The sequence below is a fragment of the Carlito syrichta genome, unplaced genomic scaffold (genome assembly GCF_000164805.1).
Source record: "Carlito syrichta isolate Samal-C Ts95f unplaced genomic scaffold, Tarsius_syrichta-2.0.1 Scaffold301543, whole genome shotgun sequence".
NCBI lineage: Eukaryota > Metazoa > Chordata > Mammalia > Primates > Tarsiidae > Carlito > Carlito syrichta.
In genome coordinates, this window is record NW_007245639.1 from 75,369 (window position 1) to 94,225 (window position 18,857).

General features: G+C 36.1%; 1 pseudogene; it reads right to left on the minus strand.

The window, feature by feature from the left end:
* Positions 1 to 920: 920 nt before the first annotated feature.
* LOC103257109 lies at positions 921 to 1,660 on the minus strand (annotated as a pseudogene).
* Between the last annotated feature and the right edge of the window lie 17,197 nt (positions 1,661 to 18,857).

The window sequence follows — 18,857 nt, forward strand, 5'->3', positions numbered from 1 at the left end:
GAGCCCAGCGAGAACTTTGAAGATTAACTCCAGTCTCTTCTAGACTATAGTGTCTCTGTAGATAAATCTGCTATTCTATTTGGCCATCCCTGGTTAGTTTGAACTTTCTCTCTCTACCTTTAGGAGTTTTTTTTATACCTATGTTGTGTAAGTGAATTACTATGTGTCTAGGGGTTGGTCTCCTTATCTGGAGCCTTGCAGGGGTTCTCTGAAACACTTATACTTGAATGGTCACATCTCTGATGAGATATGGGAAGTTTTCTTGAATGACCTCGTGGAATGTTTATTCCAGGCTGCTCTCATTGTACTTTTCTGCTTCAGAGATACTGATCAGGCATACGTTTGGTCTCTTAATATAATCACACATCTCTTGCAGGCTTTCTTCTGTCTTTTTAAGCTTTCTTCCTATGATTTTTAACAAATTAGGCTAGTTCCATATTTTGGTTTTAAGCACTGAGATTCATTATTTTGCTTGGTTAATTCTGCTTTCCATGTTTGCCAGTATATGATTTATTTCATTTACTGTATTCTTTACAGTTTGCATTATTTATTTTTTCATGTTTTCATCTTGCCTTTCTTAGTTTTTGTCCAACTTTTCCCAACAATCCTTGATCTCTGCATTTGTGGTGTGAGACCAGTCAATCTGGGTGCTCTTGATTGTTTGAGTCCTGAAGTCTATATTCTGCAGTACTATGCTTTTTGGACTTTGTGAGGTGCCTGTGTTTTTTCATTGATTTCTCTCCATTTGTGATGGATTTTTCTTTCTTTTTTTAGCATAAGAATATCTATTAAATGAATGACTTACAAGAAGAATATTGATGAATAAATGTAAAATTTTCCATTCATGATGAATATGTAGCTTTGACGTATATAAGGTTCAGATACAATTTTAATCTTAAAAACGTATCTGGCCTTTCAGATTATATCATAGCGTGGGAAGCACTTGTGAGGTTGATGTCAAATTCCCAGTTTGCTGATTTTGCTGAGATTTTTCATCTGATGATTTTACTGCAAAAGTGTCATTGACTGTTACTTTGAAGTGGTCAGACTCAACCAGAACTTGTATCTTGAATGGTTTGCCACTCCCGAATAGGAATCGTGGTGTCTTTCTTCCCTTCCCCAGGCATCATGCACCTTGGTATTGCAAATAATGACTCTCTGGCTATCCTCCTTGAAGTGTGGGTTAAAGTGGAAGGCAACATCGTTCCCCTTCTTGAAATCTAAGACAATTCGGTTTGTGTTGGACTTCACCGTGACCAGGATGGTGATCAGCATGCGAGGCATGATTTCCCCGGACAGAGGCAGATCATAGGACATGGTCAGTGGCCCAGCAGGAAACCAAAGGGGCCGGCAGCAGGGTAAGCTCTGGGAGCACTTGTCTGTGTGGGCAGTGGGTAGGCCCCAGGCTACCCTGGGTAGACTCTGGGTGTGGGTGGTCCAGGATAAGCTCCCAGAGTTGTTGGGCCAAGGTAGGCAGCCAGGGGTGCCTGTCCAGGGTAGGCTCCTGGAGGAGCCTATCCAGAGTAGGCCCCAGGGTAAGGATGGACCCCTGGGTAGCCCCCTGCCCCAACAGGCTGGTTCCCTCACTGACCAGGCCATCCTTGAGGGTTTGGTTTCCAGACCCAGATAACATGTTGTTAAGCAAAAAACCATCTGCCATTTTCCCAACTCAGTGAGGGTGATCTCCAGGGTGGCTGGGGTGGCAATCATGATGGATTTTTCTTTTATCTTTACTTCTATTGCTCAGCGAGAGAGAAGGTAGTTTTTACTTCTTTTTGCTCAAACCTTTATTCTTCCTTTGATAAAACCTATGGGTTTGTTCAATTTTGAAGCCAGGTTGGTGGTGGCAATCTGTGCTGCCCTTTTGCAGCTTTGTAATTTGAGTAAGGTGTGTTGTGGGGTGCTAAGATTTAAAAGCTTCCTGCAGATCACAATGTTTGCTGATTGGTGAATGGGCCCCCTGTTCACTGTTTGGGCAGTGCAAAATGTGTGGGGAGGCTGCAAAATGTTCCCAACTGATCCACCTGTGTTCAATCCTCTCCATGTGATGATCAGGACATTCCCCACCTGGATCACACAGTTTGCGAATCATTGGGAAAAGGGATCCGGGTAATTTTAAAACTCACTGCCACTTATCTTCTGTGTGTTGGGTTTGTTGACTCTGGTTGCCATAATAGACTCACAAATGCTTCCCTGAGAAATGGGGTGCCTGGGTCTCTTCGGTAGATCTGTCCCTCTGGGGATACTGCACTCAGGGTCACTTCTTTGGGTTGTTAGTGATCAACCTCAGAGAGGTGTTGAATTCACTTCTGTCTCAAGGAATAGCTTCACTGTTCATGTGCACAGAACAAAGCCTGTTTCCACCCAGTTACCAGGACAAATGCAGTGGGGACAGCTCTGAGTCCTGTCCTCAAGGGGGACTCAGTGATCAGTTCCTCCAGTGTATTTTCTCTGCAGTCCCAGCTGATCTGATCTGGCACCAAAGGCTGTGGTGGTAAGTGACACCTGCCATGGGTGATTTTTGCCACATTCTTCAGGATAGGGTCACAGTGATGGTGCCTGTCTCTGGTTCATGGAGCCTGCTAGGGTCCAAGTAGCTGTGTGGAGCAGCTGCTTCAGCAAGAGAGCCCAAGCCACTTGATCCCATGCCCCCATTCAATCAGACACTTGCACACCCATCTGCTGAAACACTTGCATGCCTATTCATCCCTATGCCCACTGATTTATGCAGAGACTCACACACTCCAACTGACTTCATCGTCATCTTGGAATCCACTCTCTTGCTAAAAAGTTTCTATACACATTTTCAAATTATAGTCAGATGGTATATTACCAACTCAGATTCTCTTTATCAAGATTCCAAATATGCTTGTGGTCATTTGAAGGCTATATAACATAAAGGAAATGGAATGAAGCATAAATAATAATCATAACCCACTTCTACTTAAGTAATAATTGCAAATGTGAGCATATCCCTATGAGAACACAATGCTATCCTCACCACCAGTCTCTTTGAAGAGACTGGTACATATGAGGAACCTTGAAGTTCAGTTTGAAAGTAAGTATGGCAAGTGTAAGAGAGAAAAAGGAGATTGGTACGATGAAAATAAGACAAAGTCTTTTCCATAAGGCAAATCTGGGGAGTTAATTAGGGCTGAGACCATGCAGAACCTTGTAGTCTGTGTCTTTATCTTAAGAGCACTGAAAATCTGTTGACTGAGTAAAAGCCCAGTACATAGTTCCAAAATTTGCATATCTATAATAAAATAAAATACAATATTTTCAAAAATTGCATAAGACTATCACTTGTTTGAAAGAATGTCAAAATGAAAACGGATGGACAAAAAGACACATGATGATTGTAATGTAGAATGGACTATGATCGGAAAAGATACAAATAATCGGGGTAGATTTTATAAGATGTTTAGGTGAAATCAATAGAACTTGGAGATGGAAAAAATGAGGGGTGGTTAAAAAAAGGAATGTAAAAATATCAATAAAAGAAAACCATTAGCACTTGGAAATAAAGAAGATGTGAGGGGGTCATTAATAGAGGGAATTGAAAAACATTAATACTAGCTTTCTGACATATGCAACTGCAATAAATGCTAGGTCTTTCCCTGTCATCAGAAGTTATTGGCATTCAATCTATGACTATGGTTCTGGGCAGATTCAATTTAAAGTATACTTGAATCAGAAAAGATGTCAAATCACACATTTAAGCTACAGCGATAAAGTTAATTTTTGTCATCGTTTTCAATGCCAGCATTCCCATTAGCTTTATTATTCTTCTAAAATTAAATAACATGTATCTATTATTATTACTTTCCCAAGTTACATATTGAGTTCTATTTTCTGAGTTCTGACACTGAAATTTCTAACACTTTTGGTGAATCTACTTAGTGTCTCTTTTAATATCTCTTCACTTCTATAATCTCTATTTATAATTTTTTTTAGCATATATCATTTAAGAACACTTGGTGGTTGAGCACTGTGGCTTAAGCCTGTAACCCCAGTGCTTTGAGAGGCCAAGGTGAGAAGATTGCCTAAGCTCAGGGGTTCAAGATCAGCCTGGGAAACTTGGTGAGACCTCATCTCTACAATAAATCAAAAAATAAGTTGGGCAAGGTAGCATGAGCCTATTGTTTCAGCTACTTGGAAGGCTGAGGAGGAAGGCCTGAATCCAGCAGGTCAAGACTGTGGCGTCTGTGAATGTGCTGCTGCACTCCAGCCTGTGTGACAGAGTGGGTGAGACTTCAACTCAAAAAAAAAAAAAAAAAGAGTAGTTGGTAAAAATTAGTTGTCTACCCTATTATTTAGATTCAACAAGAATGATATTTAGACATAATTACTTTTCTAGAGTTCCCAAAGTCATTAAACTATTTATATTTTCTAAAAAGTATTTTTAGGTCTGACAATTGTGAAAGCAAGTATTTATGTATTACCAAGGTATATTTCCTTAATTTAGCCTTACTACTCTTAAAGGCATGGCACAGAATTGAATATGACTAAAAATAGATTTCTGTAGTATACTTAATCAACAAATATTTCTCAACTATCTAAAAATAATTGAAGCTTCCAGTAAATTGAATTACTTTAAATACAGTGCTTATTACCTGAAATAAAAGCTCATTCTTTTCTAATTCAAATCAATCCTAGATACCTTGGACTTCTCAAAACTGCTTTGCAGCTGTGACCAATACAGCACTTGGCCTACAGGTTGCCCAGTGCATCTTTTTGGCTCTAGTTTACTGGAACGTGAAAAATGTTGTATTGCAATGCATTCTTCCTACCAGAGGTGTGTACATTAATAGATGTGATTGGTGTGTGAGCGCCAGGGGAAGCTGACACTGTGTCACAACCTTACCAGTGCTATGAAATTCAACAGCTCCTGCTCTGTGTGTGTTTGTGTGTTGTTTATTAGAAAGCACGGTGTGGTGGGAAGGGTGAAGCTTGGCATGGGCTGGGCTTAAGGTCAGCAGTAGCTGTATTGTACCAGAAGAAAGGGTTTTGTGCTTCCTCGTGTTCGAATAAAGCCTACTGCATGTTACTATCTGCCGGCAACACAGACACACAGGTTATTCAGCAGATGTGCACTGTACTTAGATTCTCAACCTGCATCATTACACAACCAGGAAAAGTGAGTGCATGTTTTATGACAGCTGGAGCTGTCAGTGAACTTGGATAGAAGCACACACATACACCATTCATGTGTAATGGAGATAAATGGCCTATGATATCCAAACACATTGTAAGGGAAATGTCTGAAAATGTTATAAACCATTAGACAAAAGCATGCTTAGGTGATTGTGCCCATTCCAGGTGATGCCACTAAAACCTTATATTCCAATAATAATTTAAATTACTTTTATCCTCATTCTCCCCTCAAAAAATAATTCTATGCAACAAACACAGGCATGAGCAAACTATGCTTTGAAGATAGTTTATTAGACAACATTTTTTCAGTAAGCTAAAAAATGTGTAAAATCAATGAAAAATAAAAATATTTCTGATTGTTTGACCTGTATATATCTCTTTTTATCCTGACAAAGTTTATGACAGCGCTTGAAAATATACATGGGTTGAAAACTTGAGAAAAAGATATAAATCCTATTTCTAATTAAGCTAAGAAACATAGCTAAATTAAGTTAGTTAACATATGCATTACCTTACATACTTACATTTTTGTATGGTATGAACATTATAAGCTACTCTCATTAATTTGAAGTGTACAATGCATTGTTATTTACTATAATCGCAAAGTTGTATAGTAAATCTCTTGAAGTCATTCCTCCTGTCTAATAGAAATTTTTTATCCTTTAACCAACACCTTTCCTCCCCAATCACTCCTCCAAACTACGATTGCCTGCTTTTATGAGTTCAACTTTTTAAAGACTCTACATACAAGCACTATTTGTCTTTCTGTGTTTGGCTTTTTTTCATTTACCATAATGTTTTTCAGGTTCATGTTGCTGCAAATGACACAATTGTTCTTTTTTAAGCTAACTAGTATTTCAATGTATATTTATGCCATTTTGTCTTTATATATTAATCCATTAATGAACATTTAGGTTGATTTTATACAGTTGCTTTTGTGAATTATGCAGCAATAAACATGGGGGTACAGATATCTATTTGATATACCAACTTTATTTCTATTTAATATATGCTTAGTATTAAAATTTCTGAGTCGTATAGCAATCCTATTTTAATGCTTTGAAACCCTTCCATACTGTTTTCTATATTGGCTGTGCTAATTTACATGATCTTCAATAGTGTACAAGTGTTGTCTTTTCTTCACATCCTCTCCAACCCTTGTAATCTTTTGTCTTTTGTGTGACTAGCCATTCTAACAGGTGTGAGATTATGATAGCCCATTGTGGTTTTGACTTACATATTTCTGATAATTAGTGATATTGAAAAATAAATGGTGTTGGGAAAACTGTATATTCACATGCAGAAATATGAAAGTGGGCTTTTATTTCACACCATTTATTTCACACCATGCACACATTTTCAACTGAAAATGGATTAATGTCTTAAATGGAAGATTTGAAATCATGTGAGTACTAGAAGAACACAGAGGAAAAAAGATTCTTGATATTAATCTGGGTACTATTTTGGATACAATACCAAAAGCACAGGCGATAAAATCAAAAATAGAGAAGCGGAATTTCATCAAGCAAAAAGCTCCTGTGTAGCAAAAAGAAACAATCAACAGAGTGATGAGACAACCTATGGAATAAGAGAAAATACCTGAAAACTCTCCGTCTGACAAGGGATTAATATGCAAAATAAACAAAGAATTTGACTCAGTAGCAAGAAAACAAATAGCTCAGTTAAAAAATTAGCAAAGGCTCTGAATAGGCTTGTCTCAGAAAATACATACAGATAACCAAGAGGTATAAAAGACAATTAATAGTTTAATGTACTTGTTTATTTCTTTTTACTCCATGTGCAGTGTCTACATTAACCAAATGGAAACAACAGCAAACATTTTCTACTGTCAACACGCAAACTTAAAAAAAAATTATCTTAAAACCTGCTGGGGACAAATCTGCTAACAAATGCAATCTCTTAACATGGGCTTTCAAATAAGTAGAAAATTCACTGGTGCAGTTCTCACTTTCCGTTTACTTTTAAAAGCATTTCCAGCTCCATCTTCCTTCACATCTTATTGCATTTTAAAACACTGAGCCAATATTTATTATTCCTTTGATAGTCTAAGTTGAAAATAAAACATTGAATTTAGGGGTATTTAAAAATTTAGGAGTGATGGAAGGTACTTCCTCCCCAAGTACCACTATTTATTTTAAATTGAGCACACTTCCGTAGTTTCTTTTTACATAGACTCCTTAGCTTCTCTATACTGAATGCGTTTAAAGGATAAGACACTTTAAGTCTCAAATTCAGGAGAAAAGTACTTGATTTTAAGTGAGCAAAATTTCAATACAGCCAGAGTACTTTTCAAGATTAGATTTTAAACAGCACTGTCATGCCCAAAGCTTGAAGCCAGGAAAAAAAAAATTTTTTTTGCTCTGCACTGTCATGTGTGTGTGCACGTGTGTGCTTAAGAGGCAGTTAAATAGAATTACTTGTATTTTACGTTCAGTTGAGGACTCAAAGGAAACTAAGCAGAGCAAAGTGTTATCGGGTCCTTTCACATTTACAAATTAAGGGCTTCCCTGCCCATGGGAGACTTACAATTGGGTCTGCCCGACCTGTTCTTGAGGCCTTTAGCCCATCACCAGTGTGAGTACACAAAAGCACTGAAGTGTAGACATTGGGAGAGAGTATCTTTTAGGGAAAATTGTTGAAGGACTTTGAGTGAAAAGGAATCATTCTCTGTTGGCCCCAAGACCATTGAGATCCAGATATTTTTCACCTAAGTAGTGTTTGAGAGGCAGAAGGAAGGAGGAAGGCCGGAGCAGGAGCTGCTTTGGATGGCAAAGCAAGGAGAGGAAGCATTTTTAGAACAGCTGCAGTTCTCCACTTTGTGATATCAGGGTGTGTGTGTTTCTAGGGGACAAGTAGATGCCACTTGAAGTGTGGTGTCAGGAGCCCTCTTGTCTGAACTCCAGTTAGGGTGGCCCATGAGGACAAAGGATCACGAGTAGAAAGAGATTCTGCTATTTCCATCAGTGTAGGGTTTGGAAAGGCTTATTCAAGGTGACCATTTAACTGATACTCCCAGGAGCCCAATAAAATAGAAGATGCCATGAAATAAATCACAGAATAAAACACATGACAAACTCAGAGAACACAATTGTTCAAATAGAGTATCTTTCTACTTAACTCTAAATCTTCCTCCAAAAGATATGGAAATAGATGAGATGCTTGATGTGAGGGTCATACAACTGAAGAGAACAGTCAACTCTGATTAGTTGGGGGCAAGAAAGTCTACCTGGAGAATATGTCCATAGAGATATAGGACTTGGTAAATTATGTCAGTCTTCCATTTATTAAATTAACTACTTATTGATTTTCAGGTACTAGGGATATAATAGTGTCCAAAAATAACTGATTTTGTAATCTGTATAGAAAATCTAGAATTAGTTAAATAACCTAAGAAATAAATGAATGATTGTAACTCTGTTAAAATTATGAATGAGAAATGTTTATAGAAGAAATTAGACAGTTCAAGGGGACAGTGATTTGACATATGGAGAAAAGTAAGCTATTAACTAGGTGGGGTAAAAAGAGTATTCCAAAAAGAGCATAAAAGCATGCTTGGTGGTGGAAGGAAACAAGGAGGATCACAGAAGGGTGCGCTGATGGGCATAGATTGTTACCTACACAGAATGGAAACGTATTAAAACAATGCTTGCTGATGGATAAAGCACATCTGTTCTATCATATATTAGATTCACAACACATTATGTTGGCTCTTCGAAGATGCTAGTTAATTTCTTTAACTAAGGACAAAAGATCATATTAACATAATTTGTTTTTAAGCAATCTTATTGTCTTCTAACAAATTTCAACCTCAACAACACACCTCAATGATATTGGAAATTACAGGAGTTAGTACTAGCCTCTGTCATTATAGGCTTATACTTGATGGGCAAAAGAAATACATTAAAATACAAGGAAATGAGCAACCCCTCAGGTCCCCTCCCACTCTAGAAGTTTTTCTGTCCTCTCAATAAATCTTGCTTTTGAAAAAAAATACAGAGAAATAAGAGTAAAAATGAATGTTTCATACAAATAAAGGCAATCTCAAAGAGGATAATATAGCAGAAAACTATCAGAATCTGGGCAGTTCCTTCATTAAGACTTTCAGACAAATTTTCACTGAGAGAGATTTCTTTTTGTTTTGACTTTTGTGGTAGAATGAATTTCATCTGTTTATTTGTTGGTTTTCTTCTTGTTTTGAAAACTAAACATGCCCAGTGATCTACAGTTTTAGCATTAAGTGCTAGAATTTAGGAAATGCAGACAACGTATTAGTACAAGATGCCCACTGGAAGTATAAATAATTCACAGGTTGTGTGATTTGCACTATCTCATAGGAAATATAAACTTGGCACGCATCAAAGGTGAGGATAGTGATTAACTACTGTTAAAATGCTGAATGAGAAAGCGTCTTTTTGGACAAAGCAGTCCTTGCTTAGATAGTTTGGATGGTTTGTGCCTGGGTATATCTTAATGGACAGACCAAAGTGAAACAATTCCTTTTAATTTCTGATTCTGAATATAAAATGAGGTGAGAGATCCATACAGCTCACAGCTCGTGAGCCCAGGGTACCCTGGATGTTCTGAATCAACCACAGTATCTGCAGTGATAGAATGTGCGACCACCCAAGCTAGGATAGCTTGTGATCGATGGTTGAACTCCAGGAGGTATTTCAGAGAGACTCTGCCTGATTAATAAACATTAGAAGCTTTTCTTGTGGTACTAACCATCTAGAATTGCATTTCTGAAAGGTCATGGCATAGCATTTTTAATGCATGTTATTTTTTTTCGCAACAGATGTGTATGTATCTTGTAGTATTTTTTTTTAAATAATTTTCATTATAGATTTTTTTGATTGCTTAGAAACCTGAAAAATGATGTACAATATAGATCATTTCTTTTGGAATCATATTAGTACTATATGATGTCAGTTACATATTTTAAGCATAACTTTATAAAGCCATTTTGAGTGAGGAAATACATGGATCATTAAGACATTTTAAAGCAGTGAAACTATACTGTATGAAACTATAATGGCAGATACATGTCACCATATATTTGTCCAACCTTATTGGAGGCACAACATCAAGAGGGAACCCTAATGTAAACTATGGACTTTGGGTGATAATTATGTGCTAATGCAGCTTCTCTAATGGCAACAAATGTATCACTCTGGTGGTGGATGTTGATAGTGGGGAATGCTGTCTTGGGAGATGGTAGTAGAGAGCATATGGGAAATCTCTGTAATGTCTGCTCAATTTTGCAACTCTCTAAGCTAAAACTTCTCTAATCGTGCTTTTCAATGCCTGTTTTGGGTGTTCAGAAAAACTGACCAAGTATGTAAAATATATAAATAATTATCCAACACTTACAGTAGATAATTTTTAAAGATGGTCACAGGAATTCATTCCAGCAGTATGCATGCAACCTTTTGCACAATTTAGTTATTTCTCCCATCAAGGAATGTCTAATTCCCCACTCTTGAATCCTGATCTCATGACTTGTTTTAGTCAATAGAATACAGCAGAAATAATACCATGGGACTGCTGAACCTTGGCCTCAAAAAGACGAAAATCTTCCACCTTCCCTGCCTGGAACATGGTAAAATGATATAAAGAAATCTGGTTCGGCTTCCTAAGGGTAAGAGACGTGGTTAATGAAAATGTCAGAAAAGAGACAGCACCAACTGCAAACAGGTAAGTAATACCTTTGTAAACCACTAACTTAACTTGTGAACAAGTTCACTTACCAACTGACTGTAACCACACAAGTTACCTGAGGCAGAAGGGCCAAGAACTCTCCAGCTTACTGGAGCCCAAATCACTGAAACACGGAATCATAAGCAGATAAAATGATGGATACTTAAAGCCACTGAGGTTTATTTGTGTCTAAGTTTTGGTGCTGTGCAACAGAAAATTAATAAATCCTGGTGCATTCCTTATCAAATAACAAACTTTTGTTCCTATAATTAGTCATAAAGACCTTGCTCATTTCCATAGTTTGCATGCTTTCTTGCAGTTATATACAATTTATAACAAACATTTAATGTATTTATCTATTAAAATAAAGGATAATAAATCCAAGTGCACAGATAAATAAACAATTGCCAATATTGCTCCTTTTTTGAATCTTCCTGAATTTCAACATTTTTTCTCTAATTTTCTTTCTAGATTAAAATTCAAATAAAATTTTTAAGATGTGAGTATAATTTGGTACTTCCTTCAAAAAACAGGATTTTGTCATGCTAGAGTTATAAGTAAAATCTTCTCAACCTCTTGTCTTTTCAAAAGACTTCTTTACTTATGCATGACTCTAATACCCAAGGGAGTCAAGAAATGGCAGCATAAAAAAAATAATAGTTTTCAGAAGCACTTTGTTTTTTTCAATGTAAGCATTTTCTCATATATTATGAATTATCAGGAAAATGTATTGATTTGCTGTATTAATGCCATTGTAACTCTTAATAGGCATTATATTTATGGATATTTTTAACAAATAAACTAAATTTTAAAAAATTCTTTGAGATTTGACTGAATGCTGTGTATCACTAATTTTTTCAATTAGACATTTTCCTGGCAATTGTGTTAGTAGCTTGTTATAATTATTTTTTATTTCATTAGTTTCATTTTCCTTGTCTCTAAGTGCATTTGTATACTTATGTCAGTTATCTTCTCAGTTATTGTGGAACTCCACAACCTTCTTTTAGACACATCATTTGTTTTTCAATGACAACCTCCCAGCATTCAGATTTATTGCTTAAGGAGCAGCAGATATTGGTTTCTCCCTCATTCTGATGAAGTATCTGACCATGCTTCAAAACTAATTGATAAAGGCAAACATGACATAGCGAAAAAAGTATTAACTCTGCATCCAGAAAGTCACAAATTTAGATTGAGTCTAGTCTTTTTTACAAACTACAGCAAGTCCTGCAGTAGTTCACAGAAATCAGAAGTGTCTGAACACTTACAGCATATTGAAATATATACTTAATCTGTGGTTTTCTCATCTATCTAGATGTCAGTTCTGAGAGTTTCTGATAATCCATATAAATTATCTGTGCCTGATAAATAACTTTTAATAAGAAATGAGTATGATAATAATTTTACAGAATTGCTCAAGCAGGCAGGGGCAGCAACTGCCCTATAAAGCCCTGTCTAGTTTCATCAGAATTTATATGGCTGGCCTCATGAGGATGGCTCTAGTTTCATAATGTTCTGTCACGTGTGCTACACTTCTCAATTTGTCAACATCTGGCAAAACTTCTCAAAGGAATGATCAATGAACTCTTGGTGCTGAATCAAAGAAAAAGAGCCACAGTTCAAGCAATCAGACGCCCATATGAAGTTACTGCTTTCTTCAGAGAGAGAAATCTCAATACACACTGAATTAAGCAATGGACAAAAATATATTTTCAAATGGCACTTTTTTTGTCTCTATTTAACTATATATATTAAGTATTTCTTAATTTAATAGGAAGAGAAGTTGAGCCAGACCTGTCCCTGAAACCACCCTGGAGAAGCCTGGGCAAGCAGTAAATGTGATGATATGAATAAAATTAAGCACTAAGGAAAATATGCTTCTAAAAGATAACTTATGTAATATAAACCATAATCCTTAAAAGCATAATTATATTTCAGTATGGAAACCAACAAAACATATACACATTTTAAGACATGTTGTTTATGTATTACTTTTTGAAGCTGAATTGAATATCAAAAGCAATGTATAGTATTAATGAACGATAGTGTCACCATGTGACAGGAAAGGCAGTCAGAGAATGGCGGAAGCATAGTTGTCATTTGAGGAGCACAAGGCCTTTGTTAAGTGGTATTTGAAATTCGAGAATGTTATGGCACTACTACAATGGAGGCATGAGTATGCAACAGGACCTCCAACACAATGCCTAACAATTGCATGCATCTGTGATGAGGTTGAAACACATGGTACTATGTGTGATGTGCACAAAGAAAGATTCAGAAGGCATCGCACAGCAAGTCCTGCAGTAGTTCACAGAAATCAGAAGTGTCTGAACACTGATGGTAAGCACTTTGAGCACCTTTTGTAATTGCAGAAGTCAAACATGACTTGTCTTCATATTTTGCTAACAGTATATATTGAGCATTACAACTTTAATACAGATTTTTCCTTTCTTAGAATGTGTATATATTTTTTGCCTCCTTCTGTATATATATTTACATATATGGAATATATACTGTATATTATATATGTTCATATATATGGAATACCATGCACATAGTTCTTTATGTTTTCAAATTAAATTACTTAACAAATCAAATAAAAACTGTATGCCTTTTGTGTCATGGAAATACTGATTTTCACAAGTTTTAATTGTGCCTAAAATGATAGTTGTTGTATTTTAACACATTTAAAAAGATAGCATATAAACATAGCAACACTAAATTATATGTAAAAAACAAATTTCAGTAGTTGTTGAAAGGATTATTAAAACATCACCCATTGAAATAAGTTTGTACATGTTGAAAACAGTTAAAGATATTTGCAATACAATTTTTGAAACCGATTTTGCAGTTAACGCTGTTCCTTTTTAAAAAATGCTTAGTTAAGAGTTTTCCAAGCATTCAAAAAGGTTTTCAAAAATTAGTAAGACAAACTTTGGGGAATTCAATGAATAAATAAAATACATTCTTCTATAGGAACTATGGTCATTTTGATGGTTTTATTGATTTTACATAGACTATCTTGCCTAATCCTAACATTATTTGCTAAGTAATCCAGGAAGGTTTAATTGTTGCATTCAAACACAAAGGCTTTTAAACATTTTTTAATAAATCCATATATGAATATACAATTGAACTTGAATAGTTTTTAAGCTTAAAACTTGTTTCAAAGAGTTGGACATGAAGAAATAAAACACATAGTTCATAAAAATCTCAAGTCCCTTTAATGCTTTTCTTTTTATAAACATGACTCTCAAACAAAACTTAACTAAAAGGTCCATATAGAAATTCATAAGTTCAACTCTGTCTTATAAAAAAATGAAAGGATCACCTGTTTTTAAGTATCTAATAGTATTCAGGTCTGTAACAACTCTTTTATCACATAAAGAGACAAGAAAAGCTTCAAACAATTTCTGAACTACACATGTAGCAAAAAGATTGTTAGGCTTATATTTTTTTTAAGTAAGTATATTTTAGGAATTTTAAATCTTTGAGATATCAAATATAATACATATTTATATATGTTAATTATATGGGTCTAATGTCTTTATTATATTACAAATTGATCATATAACTATACCTTTATTCTGTATCAATGCTATTTTTATAGAAAACATTTCAGAAATAAAAGCACATTCATCAGTTGGGTATAATAGATAATGCTATAGGGTACAGTGATATTTCAGCCTACGAAGAATAATTCGCTAGCCCTGAAGTAACAGAAAATAAGTTGCTTTAGATAAGCAAATAAAAATGAAGCTTTACTTTCTTATTCTTGAAGCACATCACTAATCTCAAAAATAAATAGCAATAGCTAGCAAAATTCTGGTGGAAATGGAAATGGAAAATAAGGTTTTGAAGAAGGAATGTCTAAAATAGGCCTAGAAATCACAAGACTTTACTGCAATACAGAGAGGAGAAAGATGCCAACTTTTGGAAAGAGGCAATTGCTAAAATGTACTTGCAGGAAATAACATGCCTTTATGTAAGTTTTACTTTTAGATTAGGACAGTTTTGTTTTGTTTTGATTCTTCACAGTACAGGTACTGTGCACCAGCAGGCCTGATGATGACATGTCTGGTGGAATGTGAGGAACACATACCAGAAATATCTTTCATATCACTGTATCCCCATATGGAGTTTTGAGAGAGTTCAGAAGTGATTTTATTTGAGTTTTCATCAGCTGCATGAAAGATTTCTGAGAATTATGGCATCATGAAAGAAAATCAGTCAAATAGGCCTTTATGTATATTTGAAATGCAATTTACTTCCCAGAATCTCAGCAAGTGCTTTACCTGTCTGTGCCTCAGTTTCTTACTACCAATGGGTAGCATAATGCCAGTCACCTGTGCTATGTTCTACTAATTGACCACATGACCCCAGCCTGTAAGACAAGGAAATTCCACTTACAAGTGAATAATAGTTTCAAGCAATTTTGCTTATCCACCTACTCAACAGGCCCTAGATATTGGGTTTTTTGGGGGGGGGTTGGGGTTTTTTTTTGGTTGTTGTTTGTTGCTTTTACCTTTATAAATTGGTGCATTTTCTGTGATGTCTTGATCCCCAAATGTTGCTTTCAGACTATCTTACCATCTGCTCTGTGTCTACCACCAGTCAAACGTGGTGGTAGGAGGGTGTCAACAGCACACTTTATTATTTATTATGTTTATGGAGTCATAATATGTGTAATTGCTTTACTTGGTGAATTGTAGGCACTCACCAAGTATAAGGGAAAATAAAATTACCTGCCTGTGATCTCCATTATGTGAAAGTTCGATTTCCTGCTATTAGGTGAGTAACAATAGTTGTAAGAAAGATTGATTTTGGCATGCTGTGGCCAGAATATTGAGGACAGTAGATTACCAGACACCTATGAGCCATGGGCAGTTTAGTGGAGTATAGGATACTAAAGCCTACACAACCTCTGTGGGATTGTAAGTGTTGATGAATGAATGCTGGACTAATGGTATGGGGAAATGACATTAAAATAATGTCATTGGAATAATGACACATAACAGTAAACACCTTCCTGATTGATGAGTCAATCAAAATGCCTCAAAGGAGATTCACTCAGAAGTGAGCAGATAGAGTCACATAAAATATAAAAACTTCAGAGCTTTAGCATGCAATCTCCAAGTAAATGCATTCTTTTCAATTAAGGGGGGAGCTGTGATGCAGTACCTATCTGCAGATCCTGGTATCTGCTGACAGGTATGTGGGCCCTCAGGAACACACTTCCTACTGCCTTACAATCTGTCCATGCAGTGAGGGAGCCTGTTTGCCCCCTGAAAGTAAAATGAGATAAGAAAAGGGAAAATAATAAAAAAAAAGGAAGGAGGAAGACAAAAGGAAGGTGGAGAGAGAAAAGAAGAAGAGGGAAAACAGACAAGTGTACCAACTAATGAATAAACAGAGAGACAAACCAAGACAGAAAAAAGGCAAAAAAGACAAAAACAAGCAGACAATCATACAAACAAACAAACAAAAAACCCCTCTTGGTGTACTCTTCCTCAAAAATACTCATACATAAACAAAAAGTCTAAAAAGAAAAAACATTAAAATAACAGAAACAAAGCAGGTACAAAAATGTAAACAAAAACAGAAAGAGAGAAGGAAAAAAGCAAAAACTAAAGCAAAAAACAAACAACAAGAAGAAAAAACTCACTCTGTGGCTGTTTCTGTATCTCCAGGTTCCTTTTGGGTGCTGCCTCCACTTTTGGAAGCAGCTCTGATCTCCAGGCCCTGCCCTCCACTCTCAGCACAGGCTAATAGGGTTGCTCTCAGCATGGGTCAGATGCTCCATGGAATACTGTGGGAGGAGAATGGATCAGATCCAGACTCACCCTACTCAATTAGACTTACTTTTAAAAAATTTTATTGGTTGCTCATGACTTCGCAGTATCATTTACAATTAATTTACAATTAATCCAAGTATTCTTTCAAAGAGCATTATGTCACTTTACTGGTAGTTAAAGTTCCTCAGAGTACACCCAACTCCTCCCTTATATCTGTCATAGTATTTCTGTCATTAATTTCATTTTCCATAAGCTATAATCACATAATTATTATTAACAAATTGTTACTCATTAGATCAATTAAAAAGAAGAAAAGTAAAAGATATTATTTTACCTCTTTTATACCTTCCCTAATGTTTTTCCTGTTTATTTGAATCTACATTATTTTCCTTCTTTCTGAAAAATGTCTTGACATTTCTGGAAAAACAGGTTTACTCTACTGAAAAAGAAAAATTACTCATCTTTTGTTTGTAAGAAAAGTCTTTATTGCGTCCTTGTTTTTAAAATATACCTTCACTAGATATAGAATTCTTGGTTGGTGAAGTTTTTTTGTGTTTTGATTTTTTTTTTTCCTTTAAACACTTTAAATATGTCATTCAACTCTCTTCTTGCTTGTATGGTTTCTGAAGAGAGATGTGATGCAATTTTAATTCTTGCTCTTGTATAGATAAGGTATCTTCCCCCCACCTTTGGCTTTCAAGATGTTTTCATTGTCCTTAAATTTCTTCAGTTTGAATATTATATGCCTATGTGTACATTTTACGATATTTATCCTGCTTTGTATTCTCTGAGACTTCTGATCATGAGAATTTTGGGAAATTCTCACTTATTATTATTTCAAATATTTCTTGTCTTTTTCATTTTCTTTCCCTGGTATTTCCTGCATATGCATATCACACTTTTTGTAATTATCCTTTAGTTCTTAGATATTTTGTCCTGCCATGTTCATTCTTCTTTTTCCTTGCATTTTAGCTTTGGAAGTTTCTGTTACTTCTAGTTTACTGATTTTTTCCTCAGATGTGTACAGTCTTTGGTGAGAATTGCTAACGTGCTTTTGATTTGTGAAATTTTCAAATTCCTTTTTAGAGTTTCCATTTCTCTTCTTACATTATTCATCTTTTTTGCACATCTTCCTACTTTTTTGGTTAGAGCCTGATAATAGTCATAGTTTTAAATTCCAGTCTGATAATCCCAATATATCTCTACCATATCTGAGTCTGATTCTGATGTCTACCAGTCTCTTCAAGTCATTTCTATCTGTCAGAATGTTTTGTTAATTTATGTTGCAAGCCAGTCATGACATTCTGGGTTAAAGAAATTGAGGTAAATAGGCCTTTAGTGTGAGGTTTTATGCTTACCTGGCTGGAGGTTAGACTATGGATTACTGTCTACTATAGGTATTACTATAGGTCTGAGGCTGCGGTTTCCTGTGGTGTCTGTGTATCTTACCTTATGACTTTTTTCTTCAGAAGGTCTGACATGTGCAGTTTTCCCCAGTTACTTTTATAGTGAACCCGTGTCCTGAACTGTGGCATTCATATATGCCTCTCATTTTCCAACACCTCCTTCCAATGGAGAAAAAAAGGCAAGAGGGACCTGAAACTGGGTACTTTTCTTCCCCATGTGGAGGGCTACAGAGGGATGCAGTGGGATGTTTCCCTTTTCCTGCTTTAATAAGGCTATGCTAAAAACCCATTTGGTGAGATTCTTTTAAAACCCACTGCAGGTTCAGCTCTGGTGAAATAGTTTCTATTGAGGGCAAGAGTTGTTAAGAATAAAACGGCTTCCGGCAAGACGGCAACAGAAGAGGTTGGACTGTGAAAGTCTCCACAAAATGAATGTCCATGAAGACTCTCTGCATGAGTGGGTATGTACTGGTGGGTGAGTGAAAGTTCGTCCGAGAGGAAACTTGGGTTTATGCACCCAAGGGTCTCCTCCAGAGATGACTGCAATCCACCACCAACCTGAGATTGGAGACCTGGGCACACAGGAGTATCTGCTGTTCTCGAGGTTCTCTTGAGAGGAGGCAACAGAGAATAGTTGCCCCTCACCACCTGACACCCGGCCCATTTCATCACCTGCAGTAGCAGATCAGGCACAAGCAGGAGAAGTAGTGGAGAAGGCAGGTCATGGAAAATGGGAATAAAGCTCCAACACTGGTGATGAGATGCTGACAGACCCCATCTG